Source organism: Castanea sativa, chromosome 6, assembly GCF_040712315.1.
Source record: "Castanea sativa cultivar Marrone di Chiusa Pesio chromosome 6, ASM4071231v1".
NCBI lineage: Eukaryota > Viridiplantae > Streptophyta > Magnoliopsida > Fagales > Fagaceae > Castanea > Castanea sativa.
In genome coordinates, this window is record NC_134018.1 from 37,588,841 (window position 1) to 37,606,119 (window position 17,279).

At 35.6% G+C, this 17,279-nt stretch overlaps 1 pseudogene; it reads right to left on the bottom strand.

Annotated features, from left to right (window-relative positions):
• Positions 1 to 806: 806 nt before the first annotated feature.
• On the bottom strand, positions 807 to 9,222 carry LOC142639895 (putative bifunctional methylthioribulose-1-phosphate dehydratase/enolase-phosphatase E1 2; annotated as a pseudogene).
• Between the last annotated feature and the right edge of the window lie 8,057 nt (positions 9,223 to 17,279).

Below are 17,279 nucleotides of genomic sequence, written 5' to 3' on the forward strand. Positions count from 1 at the left end.
AGTAGAGAACTAAATATTGATGTTGATTTATGTGTCCATTTGTTAGAGCACTTGCAGCAGTGGAGCTAAATAGTTATATAGTTATTTTAGCTCCACCAAAACACCAAAAAGAAGCATGCAGCAGTGGAGCTAAATCTATATTTTTTTAGCTCATTGCTACAGTGCACATCTATAGATAGATGTGCACTGTTCATGAGAGCTAAAAAAAAATTAATTTTTTATTTTGTGTTCACATTACCTTTTTATTGTGGTGTTTTTATTATAATGAGATGTATAATTTTATTGTGGTAGATATATTATTTTATTGTGATGTTTATATTATTTTATTGTGTTGAAAGCTAAAATAGATCCACTGCTACAGCATGTGTGTAGGTAAAATAGATAAAGTAACTTTTGATGGAGCTAAATTGTTAAATTTTTAGCTCCACTGCTGTGGATGCTCTTAAAGTAGTAAAAGTAGAGTTTTAGGTTCAGTTTAGCTAAAATTTTGGTGCAAATATGGTGACATTGATATGAATGCTCTTACTTTGATATTTTAACAAGATATACAATAGACAATATCATGCAGATTTCGTCTATCTGATTTAAATTGGTTAAAAAAAACTTTACAAGTAAATAATTACAGGCAATTTCCATTGTTATGTTTTCATACGTATTAAATCTACATTTTTTTTAATCATAATAAATCTACAATTTAATGATAATACATACAAATTTGAATGCCGACTATATTCTTGTAAAAAAAAAAAATGTCCATGCATAACACAAGTTCAAGGCTACCTGAAATTGAAAATATGCACTAATCACTAATCACGTTGGATTTCCAGCAACGATTCAATTGTTCTGAATCCATGATTCTCTGGCAAAGGTCCATTTCCAGGTCGTATGGACAGTATCACTTCCAAACCTGAAACATTGTTTGAAACAAAGATACTGTTTAGTGATTCTCAACGACAATTTAAAAATAAAATAAAAACAGATGAAGAGTAACAGCAAAAGCTTTAAAAATGATAACTCACACTGTGCCAAACCCCAACCCGTTAAAACCAGGTGAACTTGCAATCTTGATCTAAAACTTTCAAGTCTCATACTAATAAAGTAAGAAGGGCAAACTCAATATAAATAAGTACAATTGCCACACAGAGCATAACTATGAAAGTAAATTTTAAAGCCACAATCAACTCATTACCTGCAGCCGCTGCAGCCAGAGCTTCTCGGAAATCATCTGTCACAAATAACATGTCTGCAGGCCTATCTATTCCCACTGTTTTGAAAATCTCAACGTAACAACGTGTCTCTTTTTTGTTTCTACACATAAGGTTATGAGATGAACTTCCTTCAATTACGACAAACAAAAATCAATATCTGAAAACAGGAAGATGCATTAAAACATACCCCACTGTGGTATCAAAGAATCCACGTTAAGTATTTTTTCAAGTCACCATAGTTAGAATTGGCAAATAGAAGCTGTTGAGCCTCCCTAATAACACTAGAGTATATGTACACCTTAAACAAGAGAGAGAAAAAATAGTTATCCTCACATTTAGTGATGTGTTGTATATTAGCAGCTTAAAATTTAGAACACCAAAGAAAAAACTTTTTCTGGAGGTAAATAATCAGCTTTTATAAACAACAGAAATAACTTAGTGAGTGTAGCTCAGATTGTATTCAAGAAACCCCAACAAGGAAATTATAAGCTATGAAGCACGGGTGCGGGTGCGGGTACGGGTACAGGTGCGGGTGCGGGTACGGGTGCGGGACTTGGCAATTTTTGAAAAAGGTGGGTGAGGGTGCGGCGGGACTCGGCAATTAAAAAATTATTAAAAATATTTTTATTTATATTTTCTATATATTTTTACTATTAAAATATTCTTAAAAAACATATTACTAATTTACTATGCCTTGATTCACAAAACAAAGAAAGAAAAAAGCAAGAAACACAAAACACAACACAAAACCAAAAAGAAAACACAAAAAAAGCAACAAATATTCAAAATAAAATTAAGGAATGATAGATTTAGGGTTTTTGGGTCTCATTTAGAGCTGTTTTCGGCTGTTGCAGCATGATTAGAGGTCTGTTTCGGCCGCCGGCCGATACATCCCGATACGGCTGAAATAGACCAATTCTGGCCGATTCTGGCCGAATCGGCGCCGCGTCGGCGCGATTCAAGCCGCGTCGGCGCGAGTCGGCTGGAAAAAAAAGGACAACACGTGGCCGACGCGCGAGCAGCGGCGTCCCTCGCGCGTCGCCGCGTCGCGCCGCGTCGGACGCGGGTGCGGCACCTCCGGCGCCGCGTCTGTGCTTCCTAGATTATAAGTCACCAGTAACATGTTCTCAAGCACGAGCTCCAGCTGTATATATCTGATGGTCACTTGTTTCATTATTAAACAAACAAGGATATCCGATGATTTTCACTTCAAAACAAAGTACTTCTTTAGAGTCGATGAATCTTACAAGTGAATTAATGAAGACATGTAATTTACAATCATTATAGGAGTCAAAACGGTTCAACAACAAATATTGGGTATTCTTAGAGCTAGAATGCTAGATTCAGGAGAAGTTTCATTAGTCAGGATGCACCTTTGTGCCTGAAGCATGCCACCTCGCAAGAGCTTCTGCTACATCATCAAATACAACAGCCACAAACTCATTGCTTTGGAATCCAGTTCTCCAAATATGACCCTGCACATGTAGTAACATGTTGTGAACACACTCTAGGTTCAAAAGAGAGACCCATAAGATTACACCTAGAGTAAACTTACCTGCAGTTGTTTCAGGGAAGTGACTTTCCTATCAGCCATAATCATTGCTGCCACATTAGCAACCAGAGATGCAATCACCAACTCTTTCCCAACATAATCTAGCGGGATTGGCACAGTACCAATAACACCTTGTTCCAAATCAATTTGAACCTGCCCAAGAAAAGCCAAATTTGCTGAACCCATTGACAAAAGTTGATCTAAGAGCATCCACAACAATGGTGTTAAAAAGCTAGAAAGCTATTTTTAGCACCACTATGTACAAAAAGCTACATTAGTGGTGGTATAGGTAAAATTTTTACCTACATTACTACAGTACATAGCTATATATGGTTGTGCACTGTAACTGAAAGCTAAAACAATAATAATTTTTTATTCCTATTTCCTATTAATTTTTTTTTTTTTTTTTTGTTTCTATTTCTTTTTACTCAACCTGATTCAGTCACCTCTCTCTCAACTCTCAACCCTCTCTCAACTGTCACCGGCTCAACTGTCACCAGCCCACTCCCTTGCCCCATGCCGCCGACCCATCTCACCCAATCCTCCATCTCACCGCTCACCCAACGCCGACAAGCCTAGTTTTCCATCTCACCGCCAATCCAAGCTCCATTGCCGACCCAAGCTTCATCATCAATCCAAGCTCCACCGGCACCGCCTTCATCGAACTCAAGAGCGCCACGAGACCAATCAAGGTAGAAACGAGGCAAAGGAATTCGGCTTTGGTGGTGTGGCTGGATTTCGTAGGTTTCGTGGTGGCAGTTTGGCTAGGTTTCGTGGGTCAGTGGTGGTGTGGCTGTGTTGGTGATGATTTGTGTGGTGGTTTTTGGCTAATTTGGATTTTTAGCAGTGGTTGTTCTTGGCATGCTAGTTGTTATTGGGTGGTTGTTCCTGGTTGATAGTGGTTGTGGTTTGTGCTATTGATCAGTTTGGGGTTTTTTTTTTTTTTTTTTGTAGTGGAATGTACATGGTGGCAATCGGTGGCTGTTGGGTGTGATTGGGTTTGGGGTATGGTGGTTGTTGGTAGTTTATTGCAATGAATATATTATTTTATTATAGTAAATATATTATTTTATTGTGATATTTATATTATTTTATTGTGTTGAAAGCTAAAATAAATTCACTGATGCTGAAGTAGGTAAAATAGATAAAGTAACTTTTTGTTGTGCCAATAGCTAAAAAAATAACTTCACTGCTGTGGATACTCAAATATTTGCTGTGGATACTCAAATATTTACTCCTTTTTTTGGCCCGGCATCAAATATACATTCATCACAAACAATCACTAGTGACCTCTCTCTCTCTCTCTCTCTCTCTCTCTCTCTCTCTCTCTCTCTCTCTCTCTCTCTCTCTCTCTCTCTCTCTCTCTCTCTGCATGAGAAAGACTCACATGCACTTGCGAAATGCCAAATATATGGAATTAGGTAAACATGCCACTTTATATATTGAGATTTTTTGGTCCACAATTTTCCTTTTCTTTTTTCTTTTTATTTATTTCTGGGTTGTGGTGGGGGATGGGAAAAGTAAATCAGCCAGAAGTAAATAAAATATTATTTCATTGAACCAACCATAGATTAAGGCGGAGTAGCACAAACTATGTAATGCATACATTTTCCTATGTATGCATCTAAGTCTGCACACATGGTGGGGAAACCTTTAAAACATGTGCATCACATCGCATAAGAATAGGTACCACAAAGTTGAAGATAACAAATGTGAGCAAAAGAATCTTACTTGAGAACGCAGCAAATTGATATCATTTTGAGTTTCTTCACTGTCATATGTGGCAGCTAAATGCTTTCCCACATTATCACAGGCATAGGGGAAAAGACAATCACTAAAAAAAGATGCAGGAGTTGTTGCCCCTTCAATGTCAAGAAGCACACAGTGCTGCACAATAAATAGCACGAGATTAAAAGGAAAATATATATGATACCAAGAAAGAAGAAAAAAACAATCTCCCACCTCAATGAACTACTAGCATAATGCAAGATAACAGTATTGGGAAACTGTTAATCCTAATATTCCTTCTTGGACAGAGAGAGCATCCCAAACTTACTTGGGAAGGTTCAATCATGTCATCCAAACTCAAAGCCCCAGTCTTCAGTGCCCTGCTGCATCCCCAAAATCCATTCACATTGCGAATGGGACCATGACTTGGAGTAGACCAATCCAACCCCAACTGATGAAGCTTGATAGCAGCATCAAAGAGATAATGATAACATTCAGCCTGATGTAGCAACTTATGAATTAGGGGAAGAACATGATAACTATCAATTTTCAACAGCCAAGATCTGATAATTAAGAACTTAGTTGTAATCGAGCCAGTTACAGAGCATAGTTAGTTCATATATGTTCTATCAAAGCACAAGAATCCATCAAATCTAACAAAATATTCTCTGTAACTTCCTTAATTAACATGTCCTTTTTAACTACTTTTAATGTTATTTTTTGTCTTTCTCTACAATTTTTTTGTTCCCTCATCAATAGAAGCCACCTCAATCTTTAATTGGATTTCCTCATTTCAAATCCTATCATTCCATTTATTTCTATTTATCCATCTTAACATAACATTAGGGGTGCTCAACAATTAGCCCTCCCTGATAAAACCACCCAACCCAATCGATTTTAAGAAGTTTTACTAAATGAGTCAGCAGGAACAAATCTTAAATGCGAGACCCAAAATTCTGTCGGATGTCGGAACTTGAACTGAAGAATCTGATCCAACTAATCCTTTTAGCATTGTTTGCTGTGAACATGGCTTAATCTCATTGGGTGCATGAGATTTCACCCCCTCTAATTTTTGACACACGTCCCTCCCAAGTCCCAACCACCCTTATCTTTCCATTTTACCCCCACCTCTCTCTCTCTCTCTCTCTCTGTGTTGCCTCACCTTCCTGTCAAACATGCTTTTACGCGATCTCCACCAATTTCCTAACAACTGTTGCTGAATCCAGTCAAGTTATATTCCATCAACTTTCATCTTGGTTGATATTGTTATCTCATTTGTGCACAAATGAAAGCATGTTCGGTTTGTTCAGTAGCCCGTCTGTTCTTCCCTCACTGACATTCAATGAAACTGACTGGCCCGTCATTCAATCCAAAATAGACCATCAGTCAATTACCTAATGCATATTGATCAGCATCCAGTGTTAAATTCTCAAACCCAATCATGCTCAGGTTGAGAGCCTAACCAACGTGTGAGCATCCCTACATAACATTTAGGGGAGTCACATCCAATAAGACTATTGGAATTACAACAAAAACACCTGGAACATGGAAGGCAAACATGACCAAGCTCCATGTTCATTGATGAAATTTGCGATAATTCTAACCTTCTAATGATTTCAATCATTAGAAAGGGTCAATAAGCTTGTGTTCCCCAAAGAATTCAGAAATCATCTCTGCGAGTGGAGAAATATGTTTTATGTTGAAGCTTTAAACAAAAGGTTTGGGTCATTCATAATCAATGTGGTTAAAGAATTTTCCTATTGCTATGACAGACCTGAGTCTTTGCACTAACCCACGAGTCTCCCCATACAAACACCCCATGGTTGCGTACAAGTACAGCTGTTGTTTTGGGATAAGTTCTGATCTGTAAGACACAAAAAAATTCTCAGTCTTGACCAGCAAGTATGACCAATTTCAGTGAGTTAATTAAAAATCTAACTGATAGACAGCAGGAAATTTCAAACTAAATTACTTATCAGAAACTTCTAAGGCATCAATAAGATACAAGAAAGTATGAATCGAAGACATAAAATGTGGTTTACACAATTTATTAAAATGGTTTGAAGCTTCAGTTTAAAGAGAGAAAAGTACCGCTTCAGTTAGAGATTCCAAGAGCTCCCCTTCATGGGCAGTGTTCTCAATAATAGGGACCACAAGCTCATCATGATAACCATGTCCACAAATTCCTTTTATCATTTCCATATGAGTGATCTACAAAATTACGGGAAAAGCTCACAACTGCTAAACAGTGCCTCAAAGATTCAACTGAAATACTACCAGATGGAAACATAGCAAAGAACACATGCAAGTTCCAATTCAACTGAAATACTAAATTCTTATATATCAAAAATAGCATTAGTAAAAATTAAAATTATAAAGAAAATATCAAGGTAAGAAATGAAGGCTTGTATCCATTAGAAGATTGGGATAAATGTAACAAGGTATATGCCTGAATTTATGTCTAAAATATAAATGTCTTTTCTTTACTAGTAAGTTTGGGTCTTGAATCCATAACCTCACTCTCCAAATTTTTATTCATATTGAAAAGATAAATGTCCAAAATCTATATCAATCCATTGTTTGAAATTTGTATAATATATATATTAACATTTTGATTGACCATTACATTATTAGCACTGTTTTCAATAAAGCAGAGAGATTACAGAACTCCTTAAAATAAATTTCTTATTTCTGCAAAAACACTGTTGCCAAAATCCTCCAAATTATTTGGCTAAGTCAGAATAAACAAAAGGCAAACAAAATGCAAGTGCAATCTACAAAGAATATATCAATTTGACTAGTTGATCAATGAAAATGAATGGGAAAACAAAAACAAAAATTATTCATAGAAAAACAAAGAAAAGCAAGAATTGAATTTTTCACTCCCAGTAATAATTTCTAACGTTCAAAAGATTACTCGAAATTCCTTGGAGAGAGGATTGATCATTGTAATGAGACAAGACTCCATCCCATGACTATGAATAATAGCCCCAGCATTACACATCTCATATACCTGAATAACATAGAGAAGATGGATAATCACTGCTCAGAGCAAAAACAATTAAGCAACAACAGGAATATTCCCTTCATGCTACAAAATATTTTCCTCGTACAAAAAAGTCAGCATTTTGAAGAGATTGTTTGTGAAAAATATACTTCCTCATTTACTGATTTTAAAAACAGTCCCCATTGTTTTAATTTTAAAAGCAATGAAAACAGAGGATAAGAAGACTTGAGCATGCAGAGAATGCAAGAAACTAAAAGAAGATCGCAAGAAACTAAAAGAAGATCAGCCTTGACTTTTCAATTTGGCAAACATTCAAAGGGGACAAATGGGAAATGCAAACAATCTTTGAGGAACAGAGAGAGTGATAGTTATCAGCCCATCAATTACTGTTCAATGACTATGACCATATACCAACCATATTCTCTACATAGAAAGAATGAGCTTTAGATAGATCAACCAAATAATAGAAACACAGTGACTAGCAGTAAAAAGAAAATAAAGGATTTTAGGGTACTCAACAGAGAAAGTTGAGAAACTAAAGATGTGGCAGACTTTGTTGCAAGTTTTTGTACTGATATAGAGGATCAACAACTGAGTCGTTAGCTCAAGAGTTTCCAATTGTTCGATAAAGATGTTAAGGGATCAGAACCTTTCTGAATATGACCGATAGAATTTCTTAAAGGGTGATAGGATCTGCCTAAAATGAACACAATTGCTGCATACAGTCTGCATTTATATTCTAAAAAGAACGAAAATGTTCCTGCATTATTAATGACTCTCAACAAACATCCAACGCAATTCAAGAATTGTTGCGCATAAGTATTTGAAAAATAAAAAAACCTATTCTATTATTCTACTAGTTGACAATGATACACATGCAAAGCTCATGTCTACATGTATATTTAGTTACATGACTTACTTAAAAATTGTGACTTGTTTAAATAATTTAATCAACCATGTCATTTAATACATATGGACAACCTTATAAACTGCTACTACTCCTTTAACTTAGTTTGGAGGAACACTTCGTCCATTCAATATCCCAAATGAGATGGAAGTCCGTATAGTAGATTACAGCTCAAGAAAGGAAAAAAAAAAAAAAAAAAAAATCGGCAGTTACCTTCATGAAAAGAGGAGCACAATCGGTACACTTGGGAGCGGCATGGGTATATGACTTAAGAATGGGTGTCGACAATAGAAACCCATCCGAAGATAGCACCTACATGTCCTCTGGAACCATTCTCTCCTCCTGAACACCTACATAAGATGCACTTATTCTCTAAAATGAAGCAATAAAGTAGTAGTACAACCATAAACACATGCAACAGCAACGTGCATGCACATGGGCAGTAAAAACACACGTGCTTGCATATATATATATATATATATAGAGAGAGAGAGAGAGAGAGAGAGTGTTACAGTAGTGTTTCCATACCAGAAGGGGACATGACAATGAGATGGGAAGGTGTAGAAACGGCGTCATGGTGGTGGTGGACTCTAAGAGTGAAGCTGCCTCCAGTGCCGGAAAGCCAGCCAAGCGAGTAGAAGTGGCGGCAGAGCTCAACTGCTAAAGCCTTCGTATCACTCACTGCTTTGCTCTCCAACTCCAACTCCAAGTACACCTCTTCATTCAATAATGACGACACGCTAACGCGGCCATCTTCACCATTTTGCTGCACCTGCACTCCCGTGACCCCGCTTCCACAACTGCCCATGTTCATGGCCATTGAACCTGATGAAGAACACAAAGAGAGCCAGAGAGTAAGTGTTACAGTTTCTTTGTTTTTTTTGTTTTTTTTTTTTTTTTTGGGGCTGCGCAAAACGAATCAGATCCTCTATCATTAACATTACATGTGTGTAGTGTGTACACGCATGTAATAATTATCTTATGCATGCACGAGGAGGATGCATGTATCAACGTCCTTCTTGTGTAGATGACAAGGTTTTAATTGAAGTACGTACAACCACTATTTTTGGCTTCAAATATGCTTTGAGAATTGTACAGATTTCCATTTTACTAGTTACTGCTTACTATTATCATTGCAGTTAAGGTGTGCGATGGTCACTTCATAAGTATTTATTTATAGAGAGTAAAGTGCAAAAGTCGAGGTTCAAGTATTTAAGAGAGAACTTTACACGCATATATACTTAAATTATCTTAGAATCGAATTTTTATCTTGTATAAAAAAAATAAAAAATTTATTGCTTACTATCATATTGTCAAACCATACGTATGAAACCCTCGACACATTAAATTTGACATTATCTAATAGAATACTCTTTGCTGTCCACTTTAGTGGGCAGACATTTAGGCTTTGTTTGGTATGCGAGTTTAAACACATATTTTTAGTTTTTAAACAATATTATATATATTTTTACACATTTTTTTATCTACACGTATTTTCAAAAAAATTAAAAACTGTTATTTAAACAGACGTAACAAACGGATCCTTAAATTTCCTAATTAAAATAAAATACTATTTAAATTTAATTGTGAAACGGGATATATTAAGTTTTATCCTTGCAAAATGATCTTTATTGTTTAATTCAAATTGACTTTTCCAAAATTACAAATTAAAGGGAAGAAAATTTAAACTAATAATAATATTTTTGTATTATCTCTAATAAGTAATAAAAAATTTTAGTTTTTAGAGTACTTTAAATGAAAAAAGAAAAATAAAGATGAAAAGGATGTTTTAAATGTGTAGAAGCTTTTACACAAGGAGAGGCCCACCAATCCATCAGAGATATTTCTTTTTATCTTTTTCTCTTTCGAAGGAAGAGAGGGGTGTTTGTGGGCCCAATTCTTTTTTGGGGTGTTCAAAAAATCACAGTAAGTGGCCCATTTATTCCTTTTAGTCAGAATTACGCAAATGATTGGTGATCTTATCAGCGGCGATTAGTTGGGCCCGGATGAACTGGCAGCCCATCGAACCATGACATTTTTGTTTATGCCGTTCGCCTCATGGCCATGACCCATGAACTTTGAATCAAACTTTGCGAAACCCGGCCTCAAGAAATTTACCTTCTATTATAAGGACGGTTGCATTCTTTTCACTGTCAATGACTATAACAGACTAGCAAGTGAAACCTGTGGAACTTTTTTTCTCCGCCTTTTGGGTTTGTAAGTCCAAATCCTTATCCAATCCAATATATATTTACAAAAATCTACGCAACATATGAGAAAATTCAATAAAATATAAGTGATGTCCAAATTTAATTGATTGTGTGTTGTGTGGGTGTGTGATGAGTCTCACATCCAGTATTTACTGGGTATACCCGGACTTTTTTAATAATTACAAGGACCTCAATTATAACTAGTCCTTTTTAAGTATAGTGCAGATATGACTAGTGTTTTTTCTTGGATCATTACATATGATATCAGAGCCAGCCCGGTAATCCCTTGTGGGCTCATAGACGCTACCCCACAAAGTGGGCCTTAACGAGAATATTAAGAATTTAAGTATGGGAGATTGTGATGCCCCAATTTAATTGATTAATTGTGTGTTATTTATTGGGTAGATCTAGGCTTTATTAACAACTACAAGGACTTCAATTGTGACTGGTCATTTTGAGGTATAGTGCAGATGTGGCTGGTGCTTTTTCCTGAGTCATTACAATATATTTACTCCTATATACTATACATATTTAATTAATAATTATTATAAATAAGTTAAATTTAATAATTTTTGAAAAAAAAAAAACAAAAGAAGAAAACAAGCCCAATTCAATTAGAATTAGTTTAAAGAAGATGAAACCTAATTTTATCATAATTTGTTTTATCCAAAGGAAAGTGAATTCTAAATATCTAATTAGTTAACACTAACATGGTTTTAGTATTATTTGTAACTTTGAAAATTAAATTAATATATATATATAAACTAAAAGGATGATTTGAAAAAATGACAAAAAGTGAAAACTTATATAATAAATTGTTGTGTAGATTTTTTGATAGGTATTGTTGTGTAGATATATACAGTAAATCTCATTATCAACTATATCATTGACCATCCCATTGCTATTCCTAAGCTTAAATGCACTTATGCGGTACCCCTTACTACCTTCCCCTTCTTTCCCAGTAGACTCCTATAAAACAGTTAGATTTGCCACTTAGCCTGAGAGTGATTTATGCACATCGAAACAGAAGTGTCAAGCCAACAAGATAAAGTTGAATTTGGAACAGAAAAGGATAGAAGAGTGAAAGAACCATGAAAAAATACTTCGGATATTCCTCACCTGATTAACTCTCTCGACGGATCTTAGCTTTGACATTGTAAACATTACTTGAATCTGATACAAGACTTGGGTTTCGTTGCCTTAAAGCTTTGAGAATTTGACGTGGCCTTTTACCTGCTGCAGTCATTTCTCTTATTAGTAATACCTCCTTTTCATGATTGTGTTCTCCATTCTTAATGGTTAGCATCCACAAGTCATCATCCTTTTTTCCCACAACTTGGAAGGGACAATTAGTAAGCCGAGAAGCAGTCTTTCTTTGACGCATGTTTTCACCATTCTTAAGTCTTTTACGATAAACACCACCTTTATCACAAGCAATGTTCACATACCTATCCTTTGAAGAATCCTTAATGGATACCATATAACCCTGTGTCAGGACAAAGTCACGAACATGTTTGAGAAGTTCTTCACGCGTCTGAAAGGTTCCAACAGGTGGTGGAAGCATCTTTTTTCCTTCATTATGTTCATTGGGATCTTGAACTTCCATCATAAGTTCAAAGCTAGAACCTAGATGCAAACATAAAGAAATATAACTTTAGAACACCAGAAGGAGGGAGAGAGAGAGAGATAGTGAGAGGGGGTTTACATACTGAATTTAACACAAGCTAACATCATAACATTTCAATTATTTAACAGAGGTTTTCCTCTCCCATAATTGCGCCTTGATTAATTTTGCTCCATATCATATGAGAAATAAACCCACACAAAACAAATTTAGAAACATCAAAGCTCTAATCTACAAGACCAAAAAAACTTAGTATTTAGGTTCAACTACATCGATTCTCTCTTTTAGTGAATTATCCTCTATTAAATAATCTACTAGTGTGTCTTCTCACACAACTTTGACCCATGTTTGTCACCTTTCATCTTATCCTTGTAATGCCTTCTCCCCAAAGCAGATCATCTTTTCATGTATGCACTACTTTTACACTAAATATAGTCAAACTATCTTAGATGGCTTTTGATATCTTTTCTATCTCAATCTACCACTTCAACAACTATTGCGTGTTCTTTCTGTCTCAAACTTCCAATTAACATTCATGTGTTTTTTTAAATAGTAATAAGTTTTATTGATATCAAAAATGGAACACCCTAGTACATAGGAGTGTACAAGTGGTCAACAATTCAAGTACAAAAATTACAAGAATCAAGAAAATCAAGAAAAGATAAAATGATTGGTTTCACATAGCAATCAACCAATCCAATAAAGTTCTAAAGAAAAATAACTTGAGGTCTAGTATGGATCTCTCATTATCTTCAAAACACCTATCTCTCTCCCTCAAAAGACACCACATTAAGCAATAGGAAACAATTAACCATATATGACCATTTTAAAAACGACCAAACCTGCCTTGCCAACAAGCTAGAAGCTCCACAACAGATTGCGGCATAACCCAACTTACTCCAAATTAACATTCATGTGTTTTGAAACTTCCCATGATCACAAAGCTAGAAATTTTTACTTTGATATGCATTTCACAATGACATTACACAGGAAAAATCCCTACATAAATGATTGGTGCAAGAGAATCAATCACTATGCAAAATAATTCCCATCTTTTATATAATGATTTCACCAATATAGCATCTTTGATCAAAAAGACCACTTTTTTAAAGAACCCCATTTCTCCTCTTACACTAAAAAATGGTTGCTTTTATATGTAATTCTGATTGGTGAGTTACAATCTACAAACACACCCAGCGATTTTGAACCCACAACAATGCCACCATGAAAATCCGAAATTCCTCAAATTCAAACTGTTCCTCAAAATAGTACAAAAATACAAACAAAGATTGCCAAAACAAGTTCAGTAGAAAGTAACAATGTAGTTATAAAGTAATGGTTCAGTTGTAATTAAAGGAGTAATTCAAGGGTGAAAATTCAAACTTTGAGTGTACGGGAGTAGAAGAGAGAGTATACCGGGTGTGAGGAATCCAGTAGTTGATGACGATGATGATGATGGAGAAGTTAAGCCTTAAAGCAGGGTAGAGTGGGTGTGACGTGTCGAGCGGTGAGAGATGTGGTTGGTGCTACCTCTGGTGATTTTAGTTGGAATCGAAAAGAGAGAGAGAATTTGACCCTGTTTGGATTTTTTTTTTTTTTTTATCACTCATCACTCCTCACTCAATTTTCGTCACTTATCACTCATCACTTATGATGATAAGAAGAAAATCAGTAGGCTGGATACTTCGTATCCGAAAGGACTTCTGGCTGTTTTGATGACCTGAAAAAGAAAGAACAACGATCAAAGGTGACCGAGGTTGCCGGCCAAGAACCCTCCGATGACAAAGTTAGTTTTCTCTCTTTAATTTTGGAGTTCCAACTTTTCGAAAAAATGTAAAAAACGTACATTTGTTTGGTCTAAATAAGTGTTTACATAGTGTCCTAAGAACAGTTATTAGGCTTGTAACCTCCCCTGGATTTGAGGAGGTGTGAGGGTTCAAGGATAACTTCCACAACCGTTTAGGAGTAATATTTTTCTCCTATAACGGCCACTAAAAGTTATGCGCATGTTAAGGAGTGGTGGTATGCACTCAGGAATTTTCCTAAGTGTCAAGGGCTCGTCCAGGGATCCTCTTGTTGCATATACCACGCTTCTAAGGGAGGTCGTTCCTCATATGAGACGAGCTCCTTCAAGACGAGGTTGGTAGCTTCCCTAGGACGAGTAGATGCGGTTGCCAAATTTGATTATGCGAATGTGCTTTCGTCTATGGACGACCATGGACGTTAGCCTCGTCCTCTTTCTTTCTTATGGATGACCGTAGACGTTAGCCTCGTCCTTGTGCTTTCTTGTGAACGACTGCTGGTATGGATGACCATGGACGGTCTAGAGTAATTTATTTTCCTTCACTCCTCATCAACTTAAAATACCCCAATTTTCTAATACCCACCCGTTTGGCTTTTGTTTTCGCTTCACATCACTCATATATTTCTACTGTTTGTGAGACCCACTGCCAGAGCACCATGTCAGTGAGTATAGTTAGCCTACCCGCCTCCCTTAACTCTTTTCATTTCATTTTCTTCTCCTTCAATAACCATTGCCCTGTTACTCTCCTAACACAAACCTGAACCCAGGTAAGATAGAAGACGATAGGTGTTGATTGGTGTAGCAGCGGCGCCGAACGGTGTAGGAACAGCGCCGATCTCCCACCTTTGATGTGTAGCGTCGTTGATTGGCGCAGTAAGACTCTACCTAGGTCTCGTCGATTTGGATCGTGGGCATCGACTTGATCGCCGACTTCAAAGCCGGCAGGTTCTTGTACCTCGAGACGACGTCATTCAATTCGTTTTGTGACAGTTGCTCCAAAAGCCGATCGAACCCAGACCCCAACAGAAAATCCGACATGCTTGGCAGCAACGGCCTAAGACCCATGGTGAACATGTTTGTGAGTTTGTGTTTCTGTGTTAGTGTGTATGATCAAACTCATGTGTTTATGGGTTTGATTTTCTGGGTCTGAGAAATTGGTACCTATGTGTTTCTTTTCTTTTTTTCCTTTTTTTGATAGAGTATATTTGGTATTTCTGTGAAGAAAAAAAGAAAGAAAAAGAATGAAGAAAAAGAAAAAAAAAATGGTCGTTGGAGTGAGTCTGTGAAGAAGAAAGAAAGAAGAAGAAGAAGAAGAAGGTGCGCCTGATGTGACTTGTCTCTGGCCGTAGGTCCCATGAATGTGTGTTTAATTACGAAAATGCAATTGAAAACTGAGTTTAGGTGTTTTCAGTTTCCAAAACTCATCACTCAAAAATCAGAGAATTGAGTGATGGAAACAAAATTCAAACAGACTTCTCAGCCATGGGTCCCACAATTTTTGAGTTATGAGTTATGAAAACAGAATTATAAGTTTTGGAAACAGCAAATCTAAATAACCCCTGATTTTTCCAAGGGAAATGAAGGTAGTGTCAAGGAAGGTTTTTGAGATCTCAAGGAGTTTTTCACTTTTCACTCACTCGTCAGTATCACACTACTGTTCATTTCCCCCAGGGGTATTTACATCATTTAGAAAGAATTGGGGGTATTGAAGGTTTTTTGGTTCTCCTATTTTCTTAATTTCTTGATTATCATTAATATTATTTCAACATAGAATTTGTGAGCTTGTTAAAACTTTCATAACGGTATGAATTAAATTGATGAGATTAAAATTTACATTTTTCAGTTGGGTACAGTTAAAAATTTAAAACTTAAGAAATTAAAATATTATGATATTTTTTATACCGATGATAATAGTAATGATAATAATCTGATAACTAGTGGTATGATGTCATATGGTAATGGTGGTTTGGTAATTTTAAAGACTTTTATTTTTTAGAAACTGTAATTTTAAAGACATAATCAATCATACACTCAAATCACAACTTGCTAATCTGTGTGATTGTGACTCTATGAATAGTAGATATTTTTTGCCTTGTGCAACCCATTATTTTACAATGACCACTCATAATTATATAAGTTAACAACTTATGAAATTAGCTATGGGAATGATTGTCTTAATTTAATGAAACATTAACTAAAACTCCTAAAATTTCTCTAACACATTTAACCCTTCATTTTAAAATAAGGGTATGATCACATGAGCTTCACATATAGGGCTCTTCTTTTTTTATGGAGCAATTAGAGAAAAAGAAAGACAAGGGAAAAGAGAAAGCTATATAATGAAATTTATTAAAAACAAATGGCATGTTCATACCTTCCTAATTGAGTTTTGAGTGATTTTCTTCCTTTAAAATTAGTGGGAATATAAGAATAGATGTGCAAGATTGGATTTATTTTTTAGAATTTGAAGAAGAAAGAGAAGATGATAGAGATGGAGAGACATGTAGAATGAAAAATAAATAAGAAAAAAAAGTACATATAACTGTAGCAGTGGGTTTGGAGATGAATTTTTGAGTTTTGAATATGGATTTTTAGCGTTTCATAACGGGTTTTGGTGGAATTTTAAATTTGGATAACTGCATTTTATTTTTTGGAAAAAAATTAGATAACTACTTGGTAATAGATTAAGTTAAACCTCCATGTCTCTATTTACTACAATTATTTTTTCTTCCCTGGATGACTAACGAGAGAGAGAGAGAGAGAGAGAGAGAGAGTGAGTTTTTCAACAACAAAAAAATGCAAGAGAGAGTTAGAGAAAAAAAAAGCTTTTTTTTTTTATGTGGAGGAGGCAGAAAGTCGTTAGGAAAACTTTTTTAAATTTAGCTAAAATTGAGGAGTTTAAAAAAAATAAGCATGAGAAAGAGTGTGTGTGAATGAGAAAAAGAAGGCAGAAAGGTAGTTAAGAAAAACAAGACAAAAACAAACAAAACATCAAGAACCCTAACTACGGGTTTTTGGGCACGAATATGCATACGCATGCATGAAGCATGCAAACACATACATGCCTAGAAACTCAATTCTAGAAACAACACAAAAAACAACAACTAAAAGCAACCTATTATTATGCTTCAAATACAAAAACTAAACATGTAACACCCTATAATTTTATTACTAATTTATTTTATATACATAAATTAAATATGAGACCCACAATTAAATGGATTTGATTAATTTGGGCC